We start from the raw sequence: 16,399 nt of genomic DNA, 5'->3' as shown, positions 1-16,399 counted from the left end.
AGTAAACTTCAGGTACACTATAAATGAAACTATTCGAGCGCCCAGACGTTCGATCCGGACGCTGCTATCGGACAGTACCACATAAAAGAAAATCCCGCCGTAATATTATCTGATGTTGCATGCAACATGACCGGATCAAATGAAACATTTAGAATACACTGTTGCAATATTTGTTTGAAGCATTTGCAACATCAAAATTAGCTGCGACATCAAAAACATGTTGACAAATTGTTGTTAGCCATCAGTTGCCGATGAGCAAAAAAAAATCCACTACAACATCGGTTTCATATTGCATGAAACACATTGAAGATTCAACATCCAATTAGAACATCTAGATCTACTTTTAACACTCACATGAAACCCTGGCAACATTCTTCTAAAACATCACAAACACTTGAAACATACTATTGCAACATGTGCCGTCAAGCTCCTTCGCCTGTCTTCTACCTCTGCACTCCATGATCACGCCTGCGTCATGGCCGCCGCCGTCGCCAGCTGCAGCCCCGTGGAGCTCGCCACCGTTCCTCCTGACGCCACCGCGCCACCCGTCGCGCGACGCCGCCCGGGGCTCGCTGTAGCTAGGGCGGTACGGGGCGGGGCCGGCAGACTGTGGCCGCCGCCGTGCAGGGCGGGCCAGCCACCCACAGCCAGCGGGGGAGCTGCGCAGGCAGCCTGGCGGAGGAGCAAGCCGGTGGGGGAGGAAGCTGCGGGATCGACGAGCAAACATAAGAACAACGAGAAACGAAATGAGCTTTTGCTGCTGGGTTTGGAAGCAGACAGCGGTGGGTAAAGTACTTGGATAGGGAGCCACGTAGCATCCGATGGTAGGATCTGTTCCGGACGTCCTTTGTCTAGCATTTCCGAAATGGAGGTGCTAGCGCCCAGATGTCCGATCCGCGAAGCTAGCGTCGGACGGTACCACCACAACAACAAAAAATTCCTTCCACATCATTAGCTAATGTTGCATGCAACAGGACTGATTGCAACATGAAAAATCAACATATGAAACATCAAAAGTCAACTGTTGCAACATCAAAATATCTCAGAAAAATCAGTCGTGCAAACAAGGAAAAATGATTTCGTCTAAAACACCCCAGGACATTTGGAGCACTTGCAACATAAAAAACTCACTGCAACATCATAAGGTACTCATTGCAATATCATGGACCACTTGTAATATTTTTCTAAAACATTTGAAACACTTGAAGGATACACTTGCAACATGCAGAAACCCTAGCAAAAAGAGGAGCACTGCACTGCACGGGGGTGGAGGAGGATGGCGAGCCGGGGAGCTCTCGCCGCCGGGGGGGGGGGGGGGGGGGGGGGGGGGGGGGGGGGAGGGGTGGTGTTCGTGCTGCGCCTCGCTGGCCTGCCACCGCCGTAGTCACGCTTGCCCCTGAGTCTGCACTGCCGGGTACCTGGTCCCGCACACCCACGCACCGCCGTCGCGTCTGGACCCGCTCGCGCACGGTGGGCGTCGGCGCTGTGCGGTGGGGGAAGGAACGGACAGCGGCGCGGCGAGCATGGGCCGCCAGCTGCACAGCACGATGGGGCCTGCATGCTGCAACTTCGGGAGGGAGGAGATGGTGGTGGTACCATGGTGGCCAGATATCCTCGAGAGAGAAGCAGAAGCAGCAAAAGGCAACGCCGACGGTCCGATGTCTCGCGGAGAGAAAATGAGATGCGGTGGGGAGTTCACCAGTCAAATGAGATCGATAATATTTTAGAATATATGGATGGTATGGTGCCATGTAGTCGTCCGGAGGGAGGACGCGCGTCGGACGCCCGCATCCAAGCATTATCGTTTCCGAAAACTATTTCATAACCACTTTCAAATTGAATCGGCAATACAAAACGAGACTGTTTCAGGTCAGGATCGATGCAACAGGTATACACATGTTTCAGAACGTGATACTGGCATCACTAAGAGCAACTCCAGTAGGGAGAGCAAATGAATTTCCATATCAAAATTTAGTCTGTGGAAATCAAAAATCAATCTCCAATAGGAGAAGCAAATGAGCTGCCATTTTAGTAGGCCTTCCAAATTTCTCCCACCACCCCTCCAATTTGGTGGCCCTCTATTTAGGCTGCCAACTGTGGCCCCACCGATTCCTCTTTTTTTTCCATTCATTCTCATCCCGATTTGATCCTTCGGCCCCCGACGGCGCTGGCGATGCACCCACAACAACAGGCGACCAAACCAGCAGGAGACGACGACGGGGACTCGAGGGGAAGGGGACGCGAGGTGGGCGGGCAGCGACGCGCGTACCTTGCTGCTGGGCGCGGCGGCGGCAGTGGCCGCGGGATGCGCGGGCGCCGCGGGCTGGGAGCAGAAGGCGCCGTCCTCGCCACCGCTCGTGGACGCACCGGAGCCGCTGTAGTCGAGGGGCGACGCGGGGCTGCCCTGCGCGCCGCGCCTCGGCTTCTTCTTCCTCCCGTGCTCCTTTGACACCACCGCCTCGGCTTCTTCTTCCTCCACTCGCGCGCGCCTCCCCAGCTCGCGCGGCGCCTCCCGGTGCCCGCAGCGTCCCCGCCGCGGTCGTGCGCGAAGGCGGGGGTGCCTCGTCGTCGTCGTCGTCGTCGGAAAGACTGCCACTTGTGGCCGACCGCCTCCGTCTCCACCCAACCTAGCCGTCGCGAAGGACCCTTGATGATGGCGTCGCACGGCGGGAGTGGAGGAGGGATTGACAGCGTCGTCGTTGATGTTGAGTTGAGTCGAGTTGAGTCTCGCGCCCGATTGAGATCCGGGTTCTTGGCGCCCCCGCTCCAGGCCGTGCGCTGCTGCTTCTGCTTCTGCTGGCGCTACTCTTCCTCGGCATGCAGCTGCAGCTGCGGGAGGCCGTGGTGGCCATGGTGGTGGTGGTGGTGGTGCCTCTGCCGCTCGCGGTGGTGCGACAGCGCGACCATTGATGTAACCCGCTGGGGTTTGCTCCCGATCTTTCGATGAGAGTGGGGGATAACTCGATTTGAGGAGGATCGACGTTGTGCTTCCCGACTACAACACCACAAGGGTTGCGCTGCGCCTTAGCGACAGTTATACCGCCTCCGATTTGTGTTGTTCTTGCTGTGCCAAGAACAACCTTGAACCTGTAATCAAATCGAAGAACAAGCAAGAATAAGTGAACAAGCAAACAGTACACAGACCTTGCCCAAAGAATGAATCTGATACACACAAGATTGGGGTTCTGAATCAAGCAAACGGGTGGTCTAATCGACACACGCGCTCATCAGGAATTAGCAAAAGCTAAACTTACAACAAAGCAAAACCCAAGTCTCAAATGGTTGCTGCTGGTGGTTTATATAGGTGGGGGAGCAACCAAGAGGCGTGGGGGGGGGGGTATAAACCCTAACTTAAAATGGGCCTCTAGTGGGTTGAACTAGATACAAGGGCCTCAACCCAAGACTGGAAGACTGAACGTTGTTTTGGCAATTCTGCTTAACTCCTTTGGAATTTAGTCATTAGGTTCCATCTGAAAGTAGACTTCAGGATCTTTCCAACAAGTACTCATGGGCTTCAAACAATATTCGGAGCTAAGAGTTATGGCCTTCCGAAGTTGCCCCTTCCTGGAGGTCCGAACTGGTATGGTCCAAACAATATTCATCCATACTCGTTTTCTTGTCGTGTTTGCTCTCCCTCCAATCTGGTTCATGTCCCAAGTTTCTAAGAATAAGAAAAGCATCACAATGCAAGAATTTAGTAGTACTCCATTCATGAATGAAGGTTTATGGACAGCAAGGAACAAGTTTACCTGATAATTTAGCTCTCGTGCAGGGGCTCTTGTAATTGGTCCTTGCTGCGTAGTAGGCATGGTTGTATGTTAGGAGGGATGTCCTCATCAACCATCATGCCGGTCTGCAGTGCGTCCACGCGCGACCCCACCTTGATGGCCTTCTTCCGGATCGATGCCGCGGATATGTTGGCGCTCCTTAAGTACCCATTTAACTATATGATTAGGAGTTGTTTTGGTAAATTTTTCGGGATGATTCATGTAATAACCCGCCACTTTGCACCCGAACTTGACCGTTTTCGATTTTGTCCTGGATTTTGGAGCATGTTTCATTTTGACAGGAAATTGGATATTTTTGGAGATGTTTTGACGCATGGTTATAACTGGGCTAAGATGAGGAATAAGGAGAAGAGGCCGCACGTGAAAGATGGAACCGAAAGGGGCCAGAAAGGGCACAGGCCGGCCGGCCTGGGGCCCTCTGAGCCGGCCGGCCTAGCTCATTCTGGGGCCCAATCAGTCTCAGTTTTCTTCAGCACGAAGTATGCGTCAACCCTAATCTGTGTTTTACCAAAACCGCCGACCAGAACCGCCTATATATACCCCGAAGCCGCCGTCAAAGAGGGGGATCACAACAGGAGAGATCGAAGAGAGAGAGAGAGGAAGCATCTAGAGACGAGATCCAGAGATACATTCGAGTTAGACACAAGAGAAAGGCGACACCGGAGGCCTCATCGTCCCCCGGCGCCGCTGCAAGTTGGAGGACAGCAAGGGATCCATCCCTTGCCGGAGATTTCGTCACCATGATCGACTACGCTTCGCTTAGCTTCATGGGGTAAAGTCCTCGTTTGTTCATGGGGTTGTAAGGAGATCTTGAGTTGTAATTGCCGAATCCTTTATTAGATTGATCTATCACGATTCTTGTTGATGATGTTTTGATGCCTAATAGTTCGCGACTTGGTTTTGGGTTTGCTTTGCTTTTGCATGGTTTACTTAGATTACATCAACTATCGTGTTCTTGTTGATTCGTTACCGATTATCCTCGTGTAGTGACAGTATGCGGGAGGGAAAGGTTTTGATCTTGGAACACACCTTTGGTAGATTAGATCCGTTCTTCGTTGCTCGACGATTACATTTCTAGTGATCCTAGACCCTATGGACAAATGCTCTTCATATCTTGTGCATACACTTACCATTGCTCACTAGTCTAGATTATATTAGATTGGTTAGATTAGATCTATTTCACACTCATACACTCAATATAGATCTTTTACCAACATCATTAGTGCTTAGTTAAGCATAGTAATATATTTGTTCCATGGATGGATAAATCTTGGGGGAATACTTTAAGGGAAAAGCTACACGATCCGTGCGCTTGCGGTACATAAATTGGCGCTCTAAGGAGCGTCAACAAGCTTTTCTGGCGCTACGTTTAACTTTGTATTAATTTTATTGGTTACTAACACCTAACCTTTTCTCTAGAAAATTTTTGTTTTTGTTTTTGTTTTGATTGTCTAGATGGCCCATCTCATTCAACACGTGGAGGAAGGAGAAAAATCACTAAGGGATTATGCAAGCCCGCGATCGGAGGACTTCGACATGCAAAAATCAGATTCGGTGTTGCGAGCCACCGAGTACGAGATGAAGCCTCAAATCATCAAGATGGCGGCGGCAAACCCCTTTAGAGGAGATGAGATGGACAACCCATATAGACATATCAAGTGGTTCACAATGCTATGCAACATGGTACAACAAGACGGAGTTCCACTAGCTTGGTTTAGATGGAATCTTTTCCCATACTCACTTGTGAAGAAGCGAGAAGATGGTTTGCACTTGCATCCTTCGAGGTAAAAAAGAAATTGGGATGACTTGATGAAGAAATTTTGCGAGCGGTTCTTTCCGTTAAGTAAGGTTCAACATATTCGGAAGCAAGTGATCAACTTCGTGTAAGGAGAAGAAGAAGGGATAGATCAAGCATGGAATAGATTCTATGGATTGATTGAACAAGGACCGAAGCTCGGATTTTCCGGTGAAGTACTCTTGCATACTTTTTACTTTTCCCTAACCCCCGAGTGCATGCAATTTGTCCAAATGTGTGCAGGAGGAGATCTCATGGAGAAAACACTCACGGAAGCCGCCCAACTCCTACAAAAAATCAGCAAGGGTGCGGCCATGCGAAGAGATTGGGAAAAACGATGTTCGGCAAGCTCCGAGGAAGAATCTCAAGTGCGGGTGCTTGCTGGAATTTTTAGAAAAGAGGCATCAGAAGTGAGGGAAGAACAACCGAAGCATGGGAAAGTCATAGAGACAAATCACGATGAAGAAGCATCGATCCGGAGTGCAATGAAAGATGACCCAGAAAAGAAAGGAAGAACCTTGGGCACTGCCAAATCGCTAAGGGAATTCGAGCAAATAGATTGGATACCAATTGAGTTCGAAAGATTGTTCGACAAAGCAAGACCGCATCCAAATCAGCGAGGAATGGCGAAGGTGATAGTGGAAGGCTTCCCGCCGAATAATCACACGGGATATACATTTGGCAAGGAATCGGCCGGTGATATTATTCGAAAACTTTTTAAAGAAAAAGAGGAAGATATTGACTTGGACGAAGTGTTGGAGATCAAAAAGATCATGGGAGTGAAATCGGAATCATCACCCTACGTGCACATAGCCCAAGTATATGCGATTGGAAGCGATCAAGGCGAAGGTAATCCATCACCCACACCTCGTGTTGATTGCATGATAGACGGAACAAAATATTGCGATGTTTTATATGACATTGGCGCCCATGTTAGTGTGATGAGTTCCAAGGTTTATGTTGAGCTTTTTAACGAAACATCAAACCTAGATGCCACAACCATTAAATTGATCATAGGAGATGGTAGATTAATCAAACCGCTAGGAGTGCTTAGAAATCTAAATGTTGCTATAGCGGGTAAAAAACTTCCTACCGACTTTTTTTGTGATTAATGCTAGTGATGATGAGCATGAAGGCATAATCCTTGGAAAACCCTTTCTCAAATTAGTAAATGTTGTTCTAGTTGTTGGAAAAGGGATTGTCACTTTTGATCTAGATGGAGAGAAGCGCACTTTTGAATTTCATTCAAAACCGTCTTTTGCTTTACCTCTACCTCTTCATAAAGAAGAGGTAGAGAGCATTCGTTCCATTGATTCTTTCAGGGATCCTCTCCAACACGCTTTGGAAAATGGAGATGCTCAAGACGATCAAGATGGAGAACTAGTTGAAACAATGGAAGAGTTGAAGCTGCAACACGGGAATTTGGAGGAAGAAAAATTTGAAGACATTGGAGAGTTAGATCAAGAAGAGGATGGTGCGCCCGATGTTGAGATGAAGCCACTCCCCAAGGGATTGAAATATGAATTTTTGGGAGATGGCAAGACTTTTCCGGTGATTATTAGCGATGAATTGAGCCTGGAAGAGATGGAGAAGTTGCTGAATTTATTGAAAAAGCACAAAAAGGTGATCGGCTACTCGATTAATGACTTAAAAGGTATTAGCCCCACTTTTTGCACACATCGTATACAACTCGAGGAGCAATACAAGCCGGTCGTAGAGCATCAAAGAAGGTTGAGCCATGCTATGCGTGATGTGGTGAAGAAGGAGGTTATCAAATTGTTGAATGCCGGAATAATATACCCCGTGCCACATAGTGAATGGGTAAGCCCCGTGCATTGCGTTCCGAAGAAAGGAGGACTCACGGTTGTGAAAAATGAGAAGGAGCTATTCATACCGCAAATAACCATTACGGGATGGAGGATGTGCATCGATTATAGAAAATTGAATAAGGCAATGAGGAAGGATCATTTTCCACTACCATTCATTGACGAGATGAGAGAAAGGTTGGCAAAGCATTCACACTTTTGTTACCTTGATGGATACTCGGGATTCTTCCAAATACCTATTAATCCGGATGATCAACATAAGACCACGTTTACTTGCCCGTATTTAATTTTGCATATCGGAGGATACCTTTTGGATTGTGCAATGTGCCCGCTTCTTTTCAAAGGTGCATGATGGCTCTATTTTCAGATTTCATAGAAGAGATTATGGAGGTATTCATGGATGATTTCTCGGTGCATGGTACTAGCTTTGATAATTGCTTGGCAAATTTGGAGAAAGTTCTTAAAAGATGTGGAGAGGTTGATCTTGTGCTTAATTAGGAGAAGTGTCATTTCATGGTGAAAGAAGGAATTGTTCTCGGTCATGTTATCTCCGAGAAAGGGATAGAGGTGGACAGAGCAAAAATAGAAACCGTGGAGAAATTGCCACCACCTACGGACATCAAATCTTTGAGGAGCTTCCTCGGTCATGCCGGATTCTATAGGAGGTTCATAAAGGATTTTTCAAAAATCACCATGCCATTGACACAACTTCTCCAAAAAGATGTGGAGTACAATTTTGATAGTGATTGTCTTCACGCATTTCGAACACTCAAGCAATCCCTCATAAGTGCTCCTATCATGCAACCTCCGGATTGGAATCTAGCTTTTGAAATCATGTGTGATGCAAGCGACTACGCCGTAGGAGCCGTTCTTGGACAAAGGAAAGAGGGGAAGGTAAATGCTATCTACTACGCAAGAAAGACTCTTAATGAAGCCCAATTTAATTATGCAACAACGGAGAAAGAATTGCTTGCCGTGGTATTCGCCTTCGAAAAATTCAGATCATACATAGTAAATTCAAATGTCATAGTTTATACCAACCATGCGGCAATCAAGTATCTCTTGTCCAAGAAAGATGCTAAAACACGCTTGATTCGATGGATCCTATTGCTACAAGAATTCGATGTGGAGATAAGGGACAAGAAAGGAGCAGAAAATATTGTGGCCGACCACCTATCAAGGATGAACCATGGAGATGATGGAAAGAACCGATCGAGGATGAAATGAGAGATGATCACCTATATAGAATTCTCGACAAAGATAGTTGGATGAATGAAATAATAAGGGCAATAAAAGGGATGCCCTTGGATCACTTGGACAAGAATGCAAGGAAAAGAGTGATCGCGGAAAGAAGAAAATACTATTGGGATCCACCATACTTATATAGATATGGAGAAGATGGAGTCCTAAGAAGATGCATACTGAGGGAGTAACGTGAAGAAGTTCTAAGGAAGTGTTACTCGTCGGGATATGGATGACATTGTGGGCACTTTAGAACTCAAGCTAAGGTATGGGCTAGTGGATTCTATTGGCCCGAGATGCATAAAGACGCGAAAAGATTTGTTTCGACTTGTCCGGAATGCCAAAGGACGGGGAATATCTCGCAAAGGAATGCCATGCCGTTGAACTACAACTTGCAAATAGATCTATTTGATGTCTGGGGAATTGATTTCATGTGACCATTTGTGAACTCACATGAATTTGAGCATATATTGGTGATGGTGGACTATGTTTCAAAATGGGTTGAAGCTATGCCATGTCGGAAGGCATCAATGGAGGAGTCCATAAACATGATTAAATCGGTAATCTTCCCTCGATATGGCGTCCCGAGAATCTTGATAAGCGACGAAGGAACACACTTTACGGGCAAAGACTTTGGTAAATGCTTGAAGAAATTGGGAATTGAACATAGAGTGTCCATGGCTTATCACCCCTAAACAAATGGACAAGCGGAAACTTCGAACAAGCAATTGAAGGACATTTTAAAGAAGACCGTGGTAAAAGGAGGAAAAGATTGGTCGAAGAGATTAGATGATGCACTATGGGCATATCGTACGGCACACAAAACCCCGATTGGTATGACTCCTTATCAATTTGTTTATGGAAAAACATGCCACTTGCCGGTTGAGCTAGAACATAAGGCGTATTGGGCAATGAAGGAAATGAACTTTGATGCGGAAGCCGCTGGAATTAAAAGGAGAATCCAAATAAGCAAATTGGAGGAGTTAAGATTGAAAGCGTACAATAGTGCATCAATTTACAAATAAAGGATGAAGAGGTGGTACGACAAGCGATTACAAAATAAGGAATTCAAAGAAGGAGACAAGGTCCTACTCTACAATTCAAGATTCAAACTTTTTGGCAAAGGAAAATTGCAAAGCAAATGGGATGGACCATACGTCGTACACTCAGTTTCACCCACGGGAGCGGTGACAATCATGGATGTGAAAGGTGATCAATATGTGGTGAACGGACAGTGACTAAAGGTATTCTTGGAGCCCGACGTCGTGCCCCTTCATTACATCGACATATACACCATGGAGGAGGAAACGGAACGTCAAGCCTAACGACGTTAAGCAAGGTAAGTTTGTAAATACTCTCTTTTAGATTTTATTTTCATAGTTTTATTTTTATTTTGGACAAACTTTGAGTAAAACATAGGCTTCTAATTTATTGGTGAGCACCTCGGAAAAAGTTGGAGTCCAGGGGGCTGAAAAACCCCCTGGGCCGGCCGGCCCAACACCCCTAGGCCGGCCGACCTGAGCCTTCTCGTGTGCAAATCGGTCTCGATTTTTGGTAGGTGCGAGATAAGGAAATTTCAAACCTGTGCCTTATAGATTTCGCATGCCAAAACCGAAGAGATTTTGGACTTCTCGTCCAAGTCTTTTCGAGACATAAATAGAGGCGCGGGTTAGATCTATTCTCTCATACTTTTCAATCTACACCACCACCTCGTGAGAGACGTCGACAATGGCCGGTCCAGCGAGTGCAAGAGCTATGATTGAAGCGATGGAGATCAATGAGAGGGGCATGACGCCCGACACCCCCACGCCAAGGACGCCTAGCCCCATCTCGGCAACCGGTGCGCAACCCCTCCTTGTCGAAGCAAAGCGATGTGAAGCGAAGGCCTCTCCAAAGAAATTCAATACTCAAGCAAGGATGAGCATCGGAGGGAAGGGCCTTCAATGGTGCAATGAGAAGCTAGCTCAAGCCCAAAGGGTGGTCGTTGTCATCAGCAGCGACGAAGACGAAGGTGAGAAGCGACAAGACAAAAAGCCACCCGCGCCTAGGCATTCCTTGCGCCTCCTCGGAATTAAAAGAAAGAACTACATCGAGCACACCCCGGAGCCGAAGGATTATGCGGAGGACAGTGATTGGGAGAGCATCATGAGCCCTAGTTCATGGGGCGCCACCGGTCGTGACTACAATGATGATTGGCCGGGGTGGGCCGACGAGAGAGAAGGGAGGAAGACGACCCCTCCGAAGGTGACAGCGGCAAGAAGAAGAAGAAGAAGGACGATGACGAGCCCGAGGACGACAGCCCCAACCGCAGCGGGCATCACTCCGGGTGCTGTTTCAAGTGCCGCAATGAAATCGCGGATCTCCGCGCCACCATCGATAGGTGTCACGATCAAATCGTGGCAATGGATTGAAGGATGGACGACATCGAGAGCTTGGTTGAGAGAGACTACAACTTCCTTGTCTGTAACATAAGGAAGTTATTCAGGATGGTCGGAGATCTACAAAAGCAAAGAGGAGGGCGCCCTAGATGCAATTGCCCTAGGTGCCGTTGAGAACACCGACGAGCGTCACACCCGTCTTTTGTATCATTGCGACGAAGACGCCGCATAATCTAAGCATGGGGGGAAGGTGTGATGACTCGTAGATTGAATTTTGGTCTTTGTTTACTCGAAAGTTCGTCGTTTGAGTGTCTTTAATTCCGCATGTGTGAGATTCATAGTTTAGCGTTGTGTGCTTTATTTTTCGCTTTGTGTGAGAGTGAGTCTTAAATTAGTGTTGAATCATGAAAACAAAATAAAAAGAGTCTTTGTTTTTTTGTTGGATCGTGCATTTTATTTATGCATTCAGTTTTACTTTATTTTTTTAAAGCAATTGTTCACGAGCATGGTCATGAAAATTAATTCATATTTGTGGAGCTTAGTAAATTATTCGTCCATGTTAATACCCACACTTGAGCTTTGATCTAGCGCTTGGTTTTGATTACGCTTGCCAGTAAGGCATAATTTGGAGGACTTTAATTTAATAAAAATAATAAAACCCCTACAAACATAAGGTTGATCAAGTTCTTGGCAAGTTGAGAGTAAAAATCCTATCATCCAAAATCTATATTCGTTCCACCATAAGCATTGGATGTACATTGAGTTGAGTTAGGATTTCTTTCTCTTGGGAGTTTTAATTTCGAGCAATGATCGTGTCTGTATTTTCCATCTCTGAATTGCTAGCCCCGTCAATATTCGGTAATGATAATTCCTCATTGAAACAACTCATGAGATCTACCGGATTCCAAAACCTGAACCCGAGATTTTCTTGTTTATTATCGTCTTCCTTGACCACAACCCAATTATGAGGATACGTTTTGTTTCTGCGCATGATTTGTATAAAACATAATTTTGGGATGAAGAAAGGAAGGAGTATTCAAAAGATGGACCAAATCCGACCTGGGAAAGCCCCAGGCCGGCCGGCCTACACCTCCTGAGCCGGCCGGCCTAGGCCTCTCTGGTCTCGGTTCGGGCTCCAAAAATTCAGGGAGCCACTTCGGAGATTTGCTTATCTATGTTTTATAGAAAGTGTCCTATGAAAAGGTTCGGAAAAGAGAAAGAAAATTCGGGAGAGACAAAGAAAGAAAAAAATGTATGAGAAGTAAAGAATAAATGAAGGGATTCTATGGTTAGAGAAGTGCAAAGAGATATCACCTTGTTGTTTGAGAATAATATCCTCAATTCCAACCATGTGCAATCCGACAACGAGGACTATGCTTGTGCCTTGAAGTCAATCTTTTTGTATGCCTTTGCACTATGTCCACCATTCTAAATCTTCTTACCCTTGAACCCTTTACATTATGGAGAAACTCTCATGATCATTGGCTCGGAAGGTAAGCAATCATTAGAAGGTTTTCTTACTTTGACAATATATGTATATACTTTGCAAAGCCTCACCTATAGCCCCACTTTATACTTGAGAGACTTTTGGGAGATGAGAGTTTGCAAATAATAATAATAGGATAGCCACTTATATCGAGAGACATGAAAGGACTTGTGCAAGAATTTTTGGTCTAACCTTTGTTGCAGGGTATTTTGCTTCTAAAAACTAAAAAAAAAGAAAAACCTCCAAGGATGGCAAGAAAAGTAAGTGTTGTCGATATTCAAGTTGCCGGCTAAAGGTAAGAGTCGTGGAGTAATATTGGATGAGTTTTTAAAGGCCCATGATATGATTATCCTTGCTGCTCCTCTGACCTTTGTTTGAAGAAATATTGTTAGACTTCTTTGCATAAGTAAATTTTGCAGTTTGAGAACTCTCGAGCAACCCATGGAAGGATTTGATGATTTGATTTGCTCGAGGACGAGCAAAAGCTAAGCATGGGGTGAATGTTGGCGCTCCTTAAGTACCAAATTTACTATATGATTAGGAGTTGTTTTGGTAAATTCTTCGGGATGATTCATGTACTAATCCGCCACTTGGCACCCGAACTTGACCATTTTCGATTTTGTCCTGGATTTTGGAGCATGTTGCATTTTGTCAGGAAATTGGACATTTTCGGAGATGTTTTGAAGCATGGTTATAACTGGGCTAAGATGAGGAATAAGGAGAAGAGGCCGCATGTGAAAGATGGAACCGAAAGGGGCCAGAAAGGGCCCAGGCCGGCCGGCCTGGGGCCCTCTGAGCCGGCCGGCCCAGCCCATTCTGGGGCCCAATCAGTCTCAGTTTTCTTCAGCACGAAGTATGCGTCAACCCTAATCTGTGTTTTACCAAAACCGCCGACTAGAACCGCCTATATATACCCCGAAGCCGCCGTCAAAGAGGGGGATCGCAACAGGAGAGATCGAAGAGAGAGAGGAAGCATCCAGAGACGAGATCCAGAGATACATTCGAGTTAGACACAAGAGAAAGGCGACACCGGAGGCCTCATCGTCCCTCGGCGCCGCTGCAAGTTGGAGGACAGCAAGGGATCCATCCCTTGCCGGAGATTTCATCACCATGATCGACTACGCTTCGCTTTGCTTCATGGGGTAAAGTTCTCGTTTGTTCCTGGGGTTGTAAGGAGATCTTGAGTTGTAATTGCCGAATCCTTTATGAGATTGATCTATCACGATTCTTGTTGATGATGTTTTGATGCCTAATAGTTCGCGACTTGGTTTTGAGTTTGCTTTGCTTTTGCATGGTTTACTTAGATTACATCAACTATCGTGTTCTTGTTGATTCGTTAACGATTATCCTCGTGTAGTGACAGTATGCGGGAGGGAAATGTTTTGATCTTGGAACACACCTTTGGTAGATTAGATCCGTTTTTCGTTGCTCGGCGATTACATCTCTAGTGATCCTAGACCCTATGGACAAATGCTCTTCATATCTTGTGCACACACTTACCATTGCTCACTAGTCTAGGTTAGATTAGATTTATTTCACACTCATACACTCAATATAGATTTTTTACCAACATCATTAGTGCTTAGTTAAGCATAATAATACACTTGTTCCATGGATTGATAAAACTTGGGGGAATACTCTAAGAGAAAAGCTACACGATCCGTGCGCTTGCGGTACGTAAATTGACGTTGTAAGGAGCGTCAACAGGATAGCGTGCCGTCGTCTGGCTCCCCCCGCTGCCACCGCCGCCGCCCTCCGCGAGCCCCAGCGCTGGGATCTCATCGGGGAAGTTGAGCCGCGTCGACCGCCCGCGCAGGTAGAACATGGCCGTTTGGTAGGCGCGCGCCGCCGCGACAGGCGTGGCGGAGGAGCCCAGCCAGATGCGGGTGCGCTTGTACGGCTCCTGGATCTCTGCCACACACTTGCCCCACTTTCGCATGCGCACGCCGTGGTACTGCCGCCGCTGCTGCATCTGCTGGAGCGGCGCTGGGGAGGTGGCGGCCGAAGGAGAGGGAGAGGAGCGAGAGCGCAAGGAAGAGGACCGACGGGAGATGGGGTATGACAGGTGGAGCCCAGTTGTCAGTTGAAAAAATGGAAGTATAATTTACTCAGTCTGCTGGAGTGGAGGTCCATATTTAGATGAGTAAAATTTAAAAATAGACTTCTAAATAGATATTTACTCACCCAAATTTAAAAGTTTTGCTGGAGTTGCTCCTAACTCCGAGTACGAGTTCTGGTCGGCAGCCTCAACGCCGAGCCATTCATGCACAATTCTAGCAGCTACCACGGCAACCAGCTCTGGAACCGCTCCTCCACCGGCTGCGGGAGCGGCGGTGCTCGGCACCACGGAGGACGAGGCGACCGGGCTCTCCGCCGTGAACCCCATCTTCCGCGAGATGGCGAAGATATCGTCGCTGCCGCTGCCGCTGTCCACGTCGCCCATCAGCCCGGACGCCACCAGCGGCGACGAAGCGCCGCACGACGCCTGGAAGTACCCAGCTCCGGCGTCGGGCATCCCCGAGCCGAGCGCGAACAGCCCCAGCGACGAGCCGCTGCTCGTAGCCTCGTACTAGGAGACGCTGGCGCTCCCACCCATGGCCAAGGGGTATTGTACGGCGCCAGAGGGAAGGCCGACGGTGGGGCTAGCCACCGAGCTCTGGGCCGCGGAGGAGCCGGCGGCCGCGGCCTGCATCTGGCGCTGGCGACGCCGCGAGCGGAAGTGGCGGTTCTGGAACCAGTAGAAGACGTTGGCGTCGCCGACGGCGCCGAAGCGCTCGAGCAGCTTGCGGATGCGGACGATCTCGTCCTTGGGCGGGTTGACCATGCCGCTGTTGAAGATGGACTCGAGGATCAGTATCTGCTCCGGCTTCGGCGTCCACCGCGACCGCACCGGCTCCCCGGTGCCCCGGCCCCCGCTGCCGTTGCCGCGCTCCTCCGGGCTGCCGCCCGACGACTGCCTGTCGGCCGGGGCTATTGCTGCTCCCCTCCATCGATCGATCGAACTGGTTAGGCGGAGGAGAACGTTGGTTGATCGATTGAAATTTTTGGGTCTGGAAGGTTGTGGGTTTGCGCGACACACGACTAGCACACACACTACGTGTGAAGTGGCTAGCTTGGATCGATAGAGAGAGAGAAGTGGCTAGCTTGAGGCGCCCAATTTAGAAGACAACCACACTTGCGCAGTGAATATGGTGTGTAGCTCTTTAATTGCATTCATGAATATGATATGCGCTAGTGGGGTAGTAATTATTAGTAGTGGTGGGTTGTGGATTTTACTAGCCGGAGTAGGGGCAGCGCCACCAGTATGTTGAATATTATTCAACACCCTGTGTGTAGAATAGACAATAGGAACTGGTCCATTTAGCATTCCGGGTGCCCTCCTCCGGCGGCATGAAAATTACGGTTAATGCTTGAGTCGATAGTAAATTTTAGTGTTTGGTTTGCTTTCAATATAGTTTGTGGTAGATCTGGTCAATTCTCATGGGTTGACGCGGCCATGGAGTATTTAATACATTTTAAATGACTTGCATGTTTTTTAGAATTTGTTGACCAGTGAATATGGCGCCAAGAACGTATCGTTGCCTTGCCCGCGTATCACTGAAGTATAAATTGGATTGTCATGGAGTAAAAAGTAGTTTTGTCGAAAGCGATAAAAGTAGTTTTCCGGCGTCATGGATATTACGATTAATGCTTAAGTTGGTAGTAAAATTTAGTGTTTGGTTTGCTTTTAACGTAGTTTGCAGTGGATCTGGTCAAATTCTCATGGGCTGACGCGGCCATGCGGTATTTAATACATTTTCAATGATTTGTAATTTTTTTGAGCATAGGTTGACCAGTGAACATGGAGACATGAGCGTGTCATATCTTCCCGTGTTTAATGTAAA

General features: G+C 47.4%; 1 long non-coding RNA gene and 1 pseudogene across 1 annotated transcript; both read right to left on the bottom strand.

The window, feature by feature from the left end:
- Nucleotides 1-282: 282 nt before the first annotated feature.
- Nucleotides 283-1,310, bottom strand: LOC120648817. Its single transcript, XR_005665097.1, has 2 exons — nt 796-1,310; nt 283-704 (listed from the first exon to the last, which is right to left on the bottom strand). It is a non-coding gene; the product is annotated as an uncharacterized LOC120648817 (long non-coding RNA).
- Nucleotides 1,311-1,971: 661 nt separating this feature from the next.
- Nucleotides 1,972-15,505, bottom strand: LOC120648157 (annotated as a pseudogene).
- Between the last annotated feature and the right edge of the window lie 894 nt (nt 15,506-16,399).

Source organism: Panicum virgatum, chromosome 9K, assembly GCF_016808335.1.
Source record: "Panicum virgatum strain AP13 chromosome 9K, P.virgatum_v5, whole genome shotgun sequence".
Classification (NCBI taxonomy): Eukaryota; Viridiplantae; Streptophyta; class Magnoliopsida; order Poales; family Poaceae; genus Panicum; species Panicum virgatum.
The sequence above is the reverse complement of the archived record's forward strand: the minus strand, read 5'-3'. Positions and strand labels throughout refer to the sequence as shown.